The 13841-nt window shown below is 44.1% G+C and overlaps 1 pseudogene; it reads right to left on the bottom strand.

Moving 5' to 3' along the window:
• Positions 1 to 11033: 11033 nt before the first annotated feature.
• On the bottom strand, positions 11034 to 12820 carry LOC129392567 (NADH-ubiquinone oxidoreductase chain 5-like; annotated as a pseudogene).
• Between the last annotated feature and the right edge of the window lie 1021 nt (positions 12821 to 13841).

The raw sequence follows: 13841 nt of genomic DNA on the forward strand, positions 1-13841 counted from the left end.
GGCTGGGCCCGTGAGCCATGGCCGCTGAGCCTGCGCGTCCGGAGCCTGTGCTCCGCAACGGGAGAGGCCACAACAGAGGGAGGCCTGCATACCACAAAAAAAAAAAAAAAAAAAAAAAAAAAAAAGAAATACACAATAAAGATTCATGCTCTTAAATGCCGACACACAGACATTTATGTTGCTTCCAGTTATTTGCCTTTTAGAAATACACAATAAAGATTCATGCTCTTAAATGCCGACACAACCTGTGTCCTTCTGTAAATTAGCATCCTAGAAGTGGAGGTGCAGGGTGGAAGGGTTTGCACCTTTTGATAGATCCTGCCAAATTGCTCTCCAAAATGTGATACCAATTTATACTTTGAATGACAACACTGAAGAATGGAAATAGCTAATTCTTACAAACAATTAAATTCCCTTCGTAGACTGTTTCATCAGGAGGGCATAAGTGTAATGGTTAAGTGCACGGACTCTCTGTCAGGTTTTTTGTCTTGACTCTTTGATTTCCTAATTGCATGAGCTGGAGCAGGTGGCTAAGCATTAGTTTCTGTATCTCTAAAGAGAGGATAAAAATGGCATCCCTTTGTATTAGCTATCAGTTGCCGTGAAACAAATTACCTCAAAACTTAATGACTTAAAACAACACACACTTATTATCTCATAATTTCTAGAGGTTAGAAATATGGGTGCAGCTTAGCTGGGTGTTTTGGGTCAGGGTCTCTTGCAAGGATGCCGTCATCTCAAGGCTTGATTGGAGGAGGATTCACTTTCAAGTTCACTCACTGGCTGTTGGCTAAACACATTAGTTCATTGCCACATGGGTGTCTCCATAGGTCAGCCCACATCATGGCAACTGTTTTCCCTCAGAGTAAGTGAGCAATAGGCAGCCCCCAAGATGGAAACCACAGTCTTTTTGTAATCTTGAAAGGGACATCTCATTGCTCTGCCATATTCTATCCATTAGAAGCAAGTCACTAAATCCAGCCTACACTTGGGGTGAAGGTGTAGTACAAGGGTGTGAAGATTAGCAGTCAGGGGTCATTGGCGTCATTAGAGCCTGCCTACCACTCTCCTCATGAAAGTGTTGTGAGGTTCAAATGAGTTCATGCATGTAAAAGAATACACCTGGTGTCTGATTCTTAGCAAGCACTCAAGAAAAGTTCATTATTATTGTTATTATCATCATCATCCTTGTTCATTACTCACACCCATTTTTCTATTTGACCCAGCATCACATCAAGAACAAAAGAATGGCATTTACACCACAGCTGCTGTTTGAACAGTACAGCAGGCAGTTTCCATCAGGAAACAGAAATCTTCTCAAATGAGGTAATATAGGAAAGCTTAATCAAGGAATTGTTTACAAAGGTGTTTAGGAAAAGGAACAAGGGACTCTGCCGTTACTGCCCCCAGGCCTGAAGGGGACAGAATGTGAGAGAGTAGCTTCAGCTCTGGGAGGGGGCTGCTGGCAGGAGTTGTGACCTTCAGATGAAGAATGGTGTCAAGCCGCGGTGACCCTGGGGTGGGACTGGAGGCATAAATACCCTGACTTCTCTCCTGCCAGTGTCACCACCACGTGAAGGAGGAGCCAGAGGACAAGGAAACCTGCCATGCTGTCTGCACAGGTCAGCCCCCCAGGACTGGAGGGAGAAATGGAAAATGGCCAGCACAGGCAGGCACAGCTGTTCACTAACCAATGTTTCCCAGGGACCTGACATCATGTCCCTTCACATAAAAGAGGAACTGAAAGGCAGTTAATCCTCAGTGTCCAGCATAGGGGGCAGGAAAGGGTGGTGGCAGGGACCACAAGTCCAGAGGAGTTTGATCCAACTGCTGGTTTCTGGTGCCCCTACAGGAGCAGTGAGGAAGGTACAAGGATTGAAACTCATAACTGGCAGGCAGGTCCCGAGTAAGTGTCTCAGGAAGATCATGTGGGCTGTAGGTTTTATTTATGTGGGGAATGGACTTAATGCCATGAAAGGCGTTTCTTCTGATGACTCTGATGGATGATTAAGCCTTGCTTCATTGGTCAGGTGCCAGGGCAGGTAACTGCAAAGACCTTAGGGGCTTCCAAAGGCACAAGGTTTTCCAAATGTCCTCCTCCTGTAACAAGGATCCAGGTGCCTAACTTCAGTGAGATGAGGCGGCACAGCCAGAGGACCAGGGAGAAGTGGACCCTTAATACCATAACCAGGAAGTGGGGTGACCCCCGGGACTCAGAGTGGGCCTTTTTCTTCCCAGTCTCAGCATTCACAGGGAGTCCCTGTGGAAGTGTAGCCGTGCTGGGATGGTTATTCCATGCTATACACCTGCAGAAGTGGAGGATGCTGGAAGGGGGCAGGGAAGGCTGAATTTGTTTATTTATTGTGGCAAATTGATATTCACTTAAAAAAAACACTTTATGAAGATGCTGTTCAAATATGATTGATCTGGAAGACAACGCTTTAAAAGGTGAGGAGGGAACTTGCTAAAATATCCGGAGGGTATTTTGAAGAATGATAATGTGTCACGGACCCAGGCAAGTGATGAACTCAACCTTCTGCAGTAGGTTTTAAAAATTACAAAAGATGGGGCTTCCCTGGTGGCGCAGTGGTTGCGCGTCCGCCTGCCGATGCAGGGGGGCCGGGTTCGCGCCCCGGTCTGGGAGGGTCCCGCGTGCCGCGGGGCGGCTGGGCCCGTGGGCCGTGGCCGCTGGGCCTGCGCGTCCGGAGCCTGTGCTCCGCAACGGGAGGGGTCGCAGCGGGGGGAGGCCCGCATACCACAAAAAAAAAAAAAAAAAAATTACAAAAGTTAAGTATATGTAAAAATATAAAACATATCAAAATACTGATAATAAAATTAAACAGTAGAATCTATGAGATGGGGTTGACTGAAAATCTGTAACTTGAGAAGACATCTGTGTGAAAGTACTTAAAGATGTTACTAAACCTAAAACTTTTTAAAACTTCAAGTGTGTGTACTCCTTTTTTTTCAAAAAAGGCAAGAGTTCTAAATTTGCTCTTCTTTTCTATGACGATAAATGGTCGTTAGCAGTGTGCTACCTATTTAATAGTTTAGAAAAAAATATGTTCTCTTAATCTATCCTTTTAATGTAAAGTGACATTTTAATGATGTGAGAGAAACAGCCTTTGAAAAGAAATTTGTACTCTAGAAAGTATTTTTGAAAAGAGGTATTTAGAAGTATTTCAGTCATCCTATGGTTTTGTTTTTTTAAAAAAATCAAGTTTATTATCTATAAAAGCCCTTATATCTATTTACTTTGAAAACTTGGAGAAGAATTTTAGATCTACTTAAAAATCTTCCTATCAACGTATTTTAGAAGAGAGACGGACAGCTGAGCCCTTCGTTAAACTTGTAAAATGCATCAGATTCTAATAACCTTTCAAGAATAAATTATTGACTGCCGGGAACAGAGAAATTTACCAGCTGAATTTCAAGAGACCTTTACATAACAGGTGAGTGGGACTGAAAAAATTACTGCGATTTCCTAGGTGCACCCAGAGCTGCTCTTCCTCGTCGGGAGCAGGTAACGGGTGGGAGGCCTCTTCTGCTATGCCAGCCGCATGGTTCAAAAGCAAGTAGTGTACTTGGAATTGGACCTCCAAATCCAATTTTATCCCAAAGGGTTAAACCAAGGTTGTAAAAAATAATGGAGCACTAAAAAGATCTATGGTTGCCAGGGGCTGGGGGCAGGGAAAAGGGATAAATAGGTGGAGCACAGGGAATTTTTAGGGCAATGAAATTACTCTGAATGATACTGTCATGGTGGATCGTGTCGTTATGCATTCATCAAAGCCCATAAAATGTACAACACAAAGAGTGAACTCTAATGCCAGCTATAGACTTTAGTTAATAATAATATATATCGGGCTTCCCTGGTGGCGCAGTGGTTGAGAGTCCGCCTGCCGATGCAGGGGACACGGGTTCGTGCCCCGGTCCGGGAGGATCCCACGTGCCGCGGAGCGGCTGGGCCCGTGAGCCATGGCCGCTGAGCCTGCGCTTCCGGAGCCTGTGCTCCGCAACGGGAGAGGCCGCAACAGTGAGAGGCCCGCGTACCGCAAAAAAAAAAAAAAAATAATAATAATATATATCAATATTGGCTCATTGTTTTATAACATAGGTACCACACTAATATGAGCTGTTATTAATCTGGGAAACTGGGGAGAGGAGGGTTTTGAATGGGTGTATGGGAACTCTTTGTATTTTCTGCTCAATTTTTCTGTAAATCTGAAACTACCTCTCAAAATAAAGTCTATTAATTTTTAAAAAATGAAACATATTCAATTATAGTCCTCTTAGAAAGAATATTTTTGTTTCATTTCTAAAGTGAGAGCAAAAATTTTATACCATTAATAAATAAAACACTTAAAAATACTGTTTACCTCTAACTCATTCACTTTAATTTATATTTTTGTGTATGTTTAATAATGTACACAATGGAGTATCACAGTAACGCTTGAGTATAATCTGTAAGTCATCATCAGTCTATGGTGGGGAGTTGCACCCTCAAACATTTGTGTTGATACTATGCACATTCAAAATGTTTGTTGCTCTCTGGACTAATGCTTTCCCATGCTTCGCATGGCTCAGTGAGTGTCTGGCGGTGGCTTGGTAAGCACTCTTGGAAGGTGATGCTGGAGGATGAATTACTGAGGCTGCCTTCCTGGGGCCGGGGTGGTAACAGCCAGGCAGCCTGCAGGGAGGGTGTCCCGCAGAGCAGCAGTCAGGATTAGGGGCTGAAGGACTTGGTTTATGTGGAGAACATAAAAGAACCAGAATATTCATGACCTGACCAAGTGACAGGCAGGCCAGGGAGGCTGGTGTGGAGCGCTGGAAGAGCCAGGTCCTCTGGCAGAAGGGGAAGATAAGACTGGCTTATGTGGGCTATTCATCAATGAGGTAAGTCATGGTGGTCATGGGGAGGCCCAGCAAGACTTTCAAATGGATAGATTCCATCAGCAAGTCCAGTTCTGGCAGCACGGTGGGGCCTGTCAAACCCGTAGTCGTAACTTGGTATCAAGGGTCACTGGAGTGATAAGCCCCTGCGGGCTGGACTCGAGAGATTGGACTCGCAGGGCTGATGCGGCCAGTGTGGCCGGTGAGCCAGTGAGGGCTGAGGGGTCAGTGGGGCAGGCTGGGCTAGCTAGCTCGGCCTTCCTTTCAGCCAGGAAGAAGGAAGCAGCTCTCACTTCCTTACTCATCGCAGAATTGAATTAGGAAATGAAACGGCCACTTCCTGGTCTGTAGAGAGAAAGAGCTCCTTGGCCATCTGCCAACTAGAGGAAACCCCCAATTCAGCCTCTCCCCAATCCCTGAAGCCCCGAGTTCCTCTGTGATGGTGCCCCGTCAGGTACAGCAGTGGTTGCACATGTCTTCTGACAGCAGAACTTTTTCTTTATGCACAATACCAAACATATAAAGCCAGCCAAGGCCGAGCTGCCCTGGTGCAAGGGCAGGGGAGCTGCAGGGTGGGAGCTCAGACATCTGTCCAGGCTTGGCTTCCAGAATGAACCCCGAGGCACAATTTGAGAACCAGTGCCTAGAGAAGCACGTCCAAGCCCCTTGACATTCCTTCTATTTTACTTTCCAGTCTTGTCCTTGGGCACTCCTTGCTTTACATTTTATGCCTCAAAATATAGCATTGCTCCCACACATCTGAGCTGTTTCATGCCTCTGTGCTTTGGCTCATGTTGTTCCTTTTGCTTGGAATGCCTTTCCACTGGCTGCCTCTGGCCCAGTCTTCAGAATTCACCTGTGATAACATCTCCTTTGATAAGGTCTCTGGGCTCCCATAGTGCCCTTGAGATGTCTACATCTGAGAAGTTACCTCTTTCTACTGAAATTCTTTCTGTATCTGTTACCCTTACTAAACTGTAAACTTCCCAAGTGCAGGAATCGTTTGAATCTCAAAGTCCTCCATTCCCATTCCCAGCACTTGGAATACTTGATACAATTTTTTTTTAATTTATTTTTTGGCTGCATTGGGTCTTCGTTGCTGTGAGCAGGCTTTCTCTAGTTGTGGAGAGCGGGGGCTACTCTTCGTTGTGGTGCGCGGGCTTCTCACTGCGGTGGCTTCTCTTGTTGCGGAGCACGGGCTCTAGGCACGCAGGCTTCAGTAGCTGCAGCACGTGGGCTCAGTAGTTGTGGCTCGCAGGCTCTAGAGCGCAGGCTCAGTAGTTGTGGCGCATGGGCTTAGTTGCTTCAAGGCATGTGGGATCTTCCCGGACCAGGGATCGAACCCGTGACCCCTGTATTGGCAGACGGATTCATAACCACTGTGCCACCAGAGAAGTCCCGATACAATTGTTTAAACATTATCAGTCATCAGTTTAGAATGCAGTTTAGAAAGGAGTCACCAGTCTCCTTTCTGGAAAGCAATTTGGAGAAGAGAGTGTGTAATAAAGAAGGGAGGGAGGGGCACAGTACCTGAAAGCAGAGGGGAGAGGAGCTGAGGACTGAGGGGCTGGGGGGAAAACAACCACGTCCTGTGGATTTTTGCATAAAGTCACTGAAAGTTTACATCAGGTTTTGGGCCTGACATACCTGGCACCACTGCTGCCAATTAACCCTGGTAATAAGTAACTCTGGGAAAATGCACCCTTGTCTGCAATAGAAGGGCCTTTCCAGGAGTTCTGGAGGCTTTTGATTACTTCCCCGAGATGCTGCAGGCCTCCAGGGATTCTAACCAGCATAATGGACTTTTTAAGAAAATGGAGACAGCTGAGCAAGGAAAGTTCGTTCAAGTCCCGGGTGGATGATAATGGTTTGGTTTAGGACTCCTTCAGATCTGTCTGAAGGAAGAAATCTCTTACTGGAATTCTTTGTTCATGGTTAGGGAGGGGGAGAGGGAAAAGGCATTGGATTTTGTATTATGAGAACCAGATGGATCCCAGGCCCTGCTTTAAAATATTGAACAATCTCTCCATATATAGAATGAGCTAGCAATGCTCCTCTTTCCCTGCTTCCCAGGTGCGCTGCAAGAACAAATGGGACCAGCACCGCCACTCACTGGCTTTGTGACCTTGGGCAAGTTCTTTAAACTGTGCCCCTCGGTTTCCTCATGTGTCAAATGGGACACCACTTCCTTTAATCAATGAGATAATCCACAGAAAGCTCTTAATACAGGGCCTGATATAGAGTAAGCACTCAATAAAAATCAGCTAAAGTTATTGCTAACACCCTGAGCCATTTGGACAAGTTTAATTGATGATAAAAAGGCAGCTGAACTACCAAAAGGCAAGATAGTGTAAAACTGAGCCGTGAGTCAGCAGTATTAGCATCAGGGGGGAGCTCGTTAGCAATGCAGAGTTTGGGGCCCAACACCAGCCCTGGTGAGTTTAACAAGGTCCCCAGGTGATTCATATTCAAGTTAAAGTTCAGGAAGCAAGAGCGTAGAAGCACTGACATATCTACCACTTAACTCTCTAGGTCGCTTTGGGAAGGTTCCTTAATCTCCCCGTGCTTCTTTTGTCATCTGTAAAACCCCGGCTCACAGGGCCGAGGTGGTGGTTAAATGCCGTAATCTGTGCCAAGTATCTAGGGTGGCGTCTGCACGGGGTAAGCGCCCTTCAGGATTTGCTTCTCTGCTCTCCAGCCCCACCCCACCCCCGCCCCTGCCCAGGAGGCTTTGCTACTCTGTTTTCCAGCCCTCCCCCCAACCCCAAGAGCCTTGCACCTGGGGCAATGGTTCAGCAGGAACCAGACGGGCAGGTTCCCGTGCTGGCTCCCCAACCTGGAGAAAGGTCTGCCTCTGTGACCTGGACAGCCACCTGTCTGTTCCAAGTCTCACTGTTCCCTCTGTTAAAATTGGGCCGGTGACTGTGCCTAGCTCTTGGGGATGCTGAAGCGTTGAGTGAGACGTGCAGCAAAGGGCCGGGCCAAGGCTCGCGCTTGGGTTTATCGATGGGCACGTACTGATTGGAGTCCACGCTCCAGGCTCAAGTGTGTCCCTGACCCACTGGAGTGCTCTGCCTCTTGCTGCCCAACCAACAGGTGCAGGAACTCCCTGGGTACCAGGGAGGACAGGACCCAAACCCTTCCAGGCAAAGGAGAGAGAGAAGGCAGGCTGGGCCAGGTGAGTAAACCAGCCTGACCCCTCCCCAGGAGACTCAACTGGATTCCCCCCTAGCGCCTAAGCCCATGAGGGTGGGGCTCAGCGGCAAGTTTGGGGAGCGTCTAGTGTTTTGCCTCCACATAATGAGTGTATGTGCTGGGTGTACTGTGTGGATAAAGAATAGAAGAGTCCTGAAGGTATAAACATGATGACCAGACGGGAGACTCATCCCCATTTCTGTCTGTTCTGGGCCTGCCAACCTGCGCTGTTAGGATTGAAGGAAAGGCCAGTATGTCATCCCATCTCATCATTGCCTCTAACACCTTGTTTTCACAGTTCCTCTCAGTGAGTCTGGTGTCACCACAAGAAGTGTGTCCTTTTAAGGTATGAACCCAACTCCAGTGGGCTTCTCTGAGGTTAGTGGAGAGCTTTTCACCTACTTCAGTTAAATTGGCGGTGGGGATCTCATTGCTTGGAGAAGAATCTTGCACAATGAACGTGAGAACGGTTTTTTTTTTGTCTGTTTTTGTTTTTTATTATATTGAAGGATAGTTGATTTACAATATTGTGTTATTTTCTGGTATACAGCAAAATGATTCAGTTATACATACATGTATATGTATTCTTTTTCAGATTCTTTTCCATTATAGGTTTTTACAAGATATTGAAAATAGTCCCGGTGCTATACAGTAAATCCTTGTTGTTTATCCATTTTACATACAGTAGTGTGTATCTGTTAATCCTTAACTCCTAATTTATCCCTCCCCCCTTTCTCCCCTTTGGTAATACATGTTTGTTTTCTATGTCCGTGAGTCTATTTCTGTTTTGTAAATAAGTTTATCTGTATCATTTTTTTTAGATTTCTCATATAAGCGATATCATGATATTTGTCTTTCTCTTTCTGACTTCACTTAGTATGATAATCTTTAGGTCCACCAAGTTTGATGCAAATGGCATTATTTCATTCTTTTTTATGGCTGAGTAATATTCCATTGTGTGTGTATATGTATATACAGACATGCATGGTGTACATAGCATGTATGTAGTAAAATGAATTATTTTTAGTACTGACACAGCACTGTAGATTTTTGAATGTCTTATATCTTTTTTCAGGGAATAGTTTATATAGAATTTCAGCCTTGGGTGCTGGTGGTGAAGCATAATACTTCTTCCTTGAGTCTTGGGGAGATGTGCTATTCTCCATTTTCCGGTTTACAAGACCTGGGTATTGTGTTATACTACAAAGACTCTTCATTTCAGGAGCTTGTTTTCAATGAGACTAATTATTGGTATTAATACTAGAATTAAAAGAAAGTATAGGATAGCTGCAAGCTGTCCAGCAGCCATATATGGGTACTCCACAGGCTGTCCTCTGATTCATGTTAGTGTCAGTAAGTCTGCCACTAATACTCAGAACAAGAATTGACTGAAGGGCCGAAATATCATGCTTCGTTGTTTAGATGTATGGAGTATTGGAATGAATGGCAGGATTAGGATTGAGAGCAGCAGGGCTAAGACTCCTCCTAGTTTGTGGGGGATTGATCTTAGAATTGCATGCGAATAGAAAGTATCATTCTGGTTTGATGCGTGGTGGTGTGCTGAGTGGGTTTGCAGGGGTGTAGTTGTCGGGATCTCCTAACAGGTCGGGTGAGAATAGCGCTAGTATTAATGAGGCTAAGATTAATAGTTAAGTGCCCAAAATGTATTTTGTAAATGTATATATTTAATTGTATAATAGGGGTGGAATGGGATTTTGTCTGTATCGGATGGTATTCCTGTGGGGTTGTTGGATCCTGTTTCATGGAGGAATAATAGGCGAACGGCCGCTAGTGCTGTGATGATGAAAGGGAGAATGAAGCAGAAGGCAGAGAATCGTGTTAGCGTTGCTTTATCTACGGAAAAACCACCTCAGATTCATTCGACAAGGGTGGTGCTGATATATGGGATTGCTGAAAGTAGGTTTGTGATAACAGTTGCGCCTCAGAATGATGTTTGTTCTCAGGGTAGGAAGTAGCCTATGAATGCGGTGGCTATGACTATAAGTAGCAGGATAATTCCAGTGTTTCATGTTTCCTGAAAGGCGTAGGATCCATAGTATAGGCCGTGTCCTACGTGGGCACAAAAGCAAATAAAAAACATGGAAGCTCCATTTGTGTTTATGTACAGGATGATTCAGCTGTAGTTGATGTCTCAGCAAATATGTGTTACTGATGAGAAGGCAGTTGTTGTGTCTGGTGTGTAGTGTATTGCCAAGAATAGGCCTGTTAGGACTTGTAGGGTTAGGCAGATGCCTAGTAAGGAGCCAAAGTTTCATCATGAGCAGATATTTGATGGGGTAGGGAGGTCAACGAATGTGTTGTTGAGAATTTTTATGAGCGGGTGGGTTTTTCGGGTGTTGGTCATTGGTGTTCTTGTAGTTGAATGGCAACCATGATTTTCCATGTCTTTGGTCGTGGTTGAAGTCCATGTGAGAACAATGATGACATATATTGTATTTATTTTAAGCATTATTTTTGTGATTAGTTTTGTGGGGTTTCTTCAAAACCTCCTATTTATGGGGGTCTAGGGTTGATTGCGGGTGGTGGTGTTGGGTGTGGGATTGTGTTAAATTTTGGTGGTTCATTTCTATGTTTAATGGTGTTTCTGATTTATTTAGGGGGAATATTGGTTGTGTTTGGTTATATAATGGCTATGGCCACCGAACAGTGCCCTGAGGTTTGGGTTTCTAATAAGGTTGTACTGGGAGCATTTCTTTTAGGGCTGGTAGTAGAGTTTTTAATGGTACTTTATATTTTGAAGGATGAGGATGTGGAGATTGTGTTTGAGTTTAATGGGCTGGGAGATTGAGTTATTTATGTTACTGGTGATTCTGGGTTTTTCAGTGAAGAGGCTATGGGAATTGCAGCGTTATATAGGTATGGTACTTGGTTGGTGATTGTTATGGGTTGGTCATTATTTATTGGTGTTGTGGTTATTATGGAGATTACTCTGGGTAATTAAATAGGAGTATGCTAAGGGTGATAGTAACGAGGAATGATAAAAAGTAGAGCTTGATAAGGCCTTTTTGATTTGAGACTAAGGTGGAAGATTTTAGTTGAATGAAGGCTGTAGTCTTTGGTAGGATGGTTTCTAGTCAGATTAAGTCTAGTAAGGAAGTTGCTAATTTTTGGCTTAATAGATTTAGTTGGGGAGGTAGGTGGTGTATGATAGTGGGGAAGTATCCTAAGAGAGTGGAGAACTTGGAGGAGTCTGATGGTTGTATATATTTTAAGTTTTGTGTGTTAAGGTTGATTTCGAACGCTAGTACAAAGCCCAAGGTTGTTACTACAAGGGCAGTCAATTTTAAATGTAAGGGTATGGTTATTAGGGGGATGGTTGTTGGAGGAACGCTGTTGGAGATGAGGAAGCCAGCAAAAATACTTCCGATAAACAGGCTCTTGACGGAGTTGATTAAGAGGGGGTTGTCTCTGAAGGAGAGAAGCGGGGCTGTCCTAGTGGTGCAAAGAAGATAATGCGAGTGCTATAGATGGATGTGAGGGAGGTAGCGGTTAGAGTTATTAATAGGGCTCAGGCGTTGGTATAAGACGTAGTGGCGGTTTCGATAATTAGGTCTTTAGGGTAAACTCCGGTGAGAAAAGGTATTCCTGTTAGTGCTAGGCATCCGATGATAAGGGCTGTTGCAGTGAAGGGTAAGGTCTTGAACAACGCTCCTACTTTTCGAATGTCCTGCTCGTTGTCTAGGTTGTGAATGATAGACCCAGAGCATAGGGACAATATGGCTTTCAAGAAAGCGTGTGTGCAAATGTGTAAAAATGCTAGATGAGGTTGCTTGAGGCCAATCGTTACTATAATTAAACCTAGTTGGCTGGAGGTAGAGAAGGCAATAATTTTTTTAATATCGTTTTGGGTGAGGGCGCTGATAGCTGTAAACTGGGTGGTAAGGGCTCCTAGGCAGAGCATTATTGTTTGAATGAGTTTGTTGTTTTCTATTAAAGGGTAAAATTGGATAAGTAGGAAAACTCCTGCTACAACCATTGTGCTTGAGTGGAGTAGGGCCGAGACTGGGGTAGGACCTTCTATTGCTGAAGGGAGTCAGGGGTGAAGTCCAAATTGGGCTGATTTTCCGGCTGCGGCTAGTATGAGTCCTGTGAGGGGTAAGTTTAAAGAGTTTTGGCTGAGCATGAAAATTTGTTGTAGGTCTCATGCGTTTGTGTTAGATAAAAATCATGCCATTGATATGATGAATCCCACAACTCCCATGCGGTTATATAAAATTGCTTGAAGAGCAGCTGTGTTTGTGTCCGCTCGCCCGTGCCATCATCTGATAAGCAGGAAAGATATGATTCCTACTCCTTCTCATCCAATAAAAAGTTGGAAGAGGTTGGCTGTAACAAAGATTAGTATAGTGATAAGGAAGAGGAGTAAATATTTGAAGAATTGGTTGATACAAGGGTCGGAGTGTATGTATCATATTGAGAATTCTATAATGGATCATGTGATGAACAATGCTACTGGTACGACTATGATTGAGAAATAGTCTATTTTGAAGCTAAGTATTAGTTTGAGAGTTTGCATGGTAATTCACTGTCAGTTTGAGATGAATATTTCTTGGCCTGTGCGAAGGAATATTATTGTTGGGATTAGACTAGTAATGAAAGCACAGGAGACAGTATTTTTTACATATGATGGGTATTTGTTATTTTTGTAGAAGTTCGTGCTAGTTATCATGATTGGAATAATTAGTATTAGTAATGTAATTAGGGCAAAAAGAAGAGAATAGGTTTATTAATTTTATTTGGAGTTGCACCAGTTCTTTGGTTCCTAAGACCAATAGATAACTACTGTCCTTTAAAAGTTTGAAAAAAACCATACTATTAGGTATGGGGACATGAATTAGCAGTTCTTGCAATACTTTTTCGGTAAATAAGAAGTCTTAGTCTTCTGTTGCTAGATTCACAATCTGGTGTTTTTTTTAAACTATATCTACAGTACAGGGGACCAAGATATCTTGGGGTTTAGTGATAGGAGTAGAAGTGGAAAGATATGTAGGGTTATAAGAGCATGTTCTCATGAGAAGGAGGGTATAATGTTATTGACATGGTGTGTATGTTTGCCTCATTGTGTTATGATTAGTATATACATGGAGTACAGGGTTGTAATTACAATATTGGTTCCTATTAGGATTATAGTGAGATTTGATCATGAGAAAGTTGACATGAATAGGAACAGTTCTCCGATTAGGTTAATGGTAGGGAGTAGGGCAGGGTTTGTTAGGTTTGCTAGTAGTCATCAAGTAGCTATCAGTGGGAGAAGAATTTGTAGGCCTCGGGCCAAGATTATGGTTCGACTATGAATTCGCTCGTAATTTACGTTTGCTAGGCAAAATAACATAGATGATGTGAGGCCAAGAGCAATTATTAGGGCGGTAGCCCCTATATACCTTCAAGGGGTTTGAATAAGGATAGCTGTGATAACGAGTGCTATGTGGCTGACTGAGGAGTAGGCAATGAGTGATTTTAGGTCTGTTTGATGTAGGCAGATAGAGCTAGTTATGATTATTCCTCATAAGGAAAGAGTATGCTATATATTTTGTTAGAGGGTTAAGTATTGATGTGATTTGCAGCATGCCATAACCCTTGCGCTTTAGTAGTATGGCTGCAAGGACTATGGAGCCTGTGATAGGGGCTTCTACGTGTGCTTTGGGTAGTCAAAGGTGGAGGCTGGGGCTTCCCTGGTGGCGCAGTGGTTCAGAGTCTGCCTGCCGATGCAGGGGACACGGGTTCGTGCCCCG

This window comes from Physeter macrocephalus, chromosome 2 (genome assembly GCF_002837175.3).
Source record: "Physeter macrocephalus isolate SW-GA chromosome 2, ASM283717v5, whole genome shotgun sequence".
NCBI classification, from domain to species: Eukaryota; Metazoa; Chordata; class Mammalia; order Artiodactyla; family Physeteridae; genus Physeter; species Physeter macrocephalus.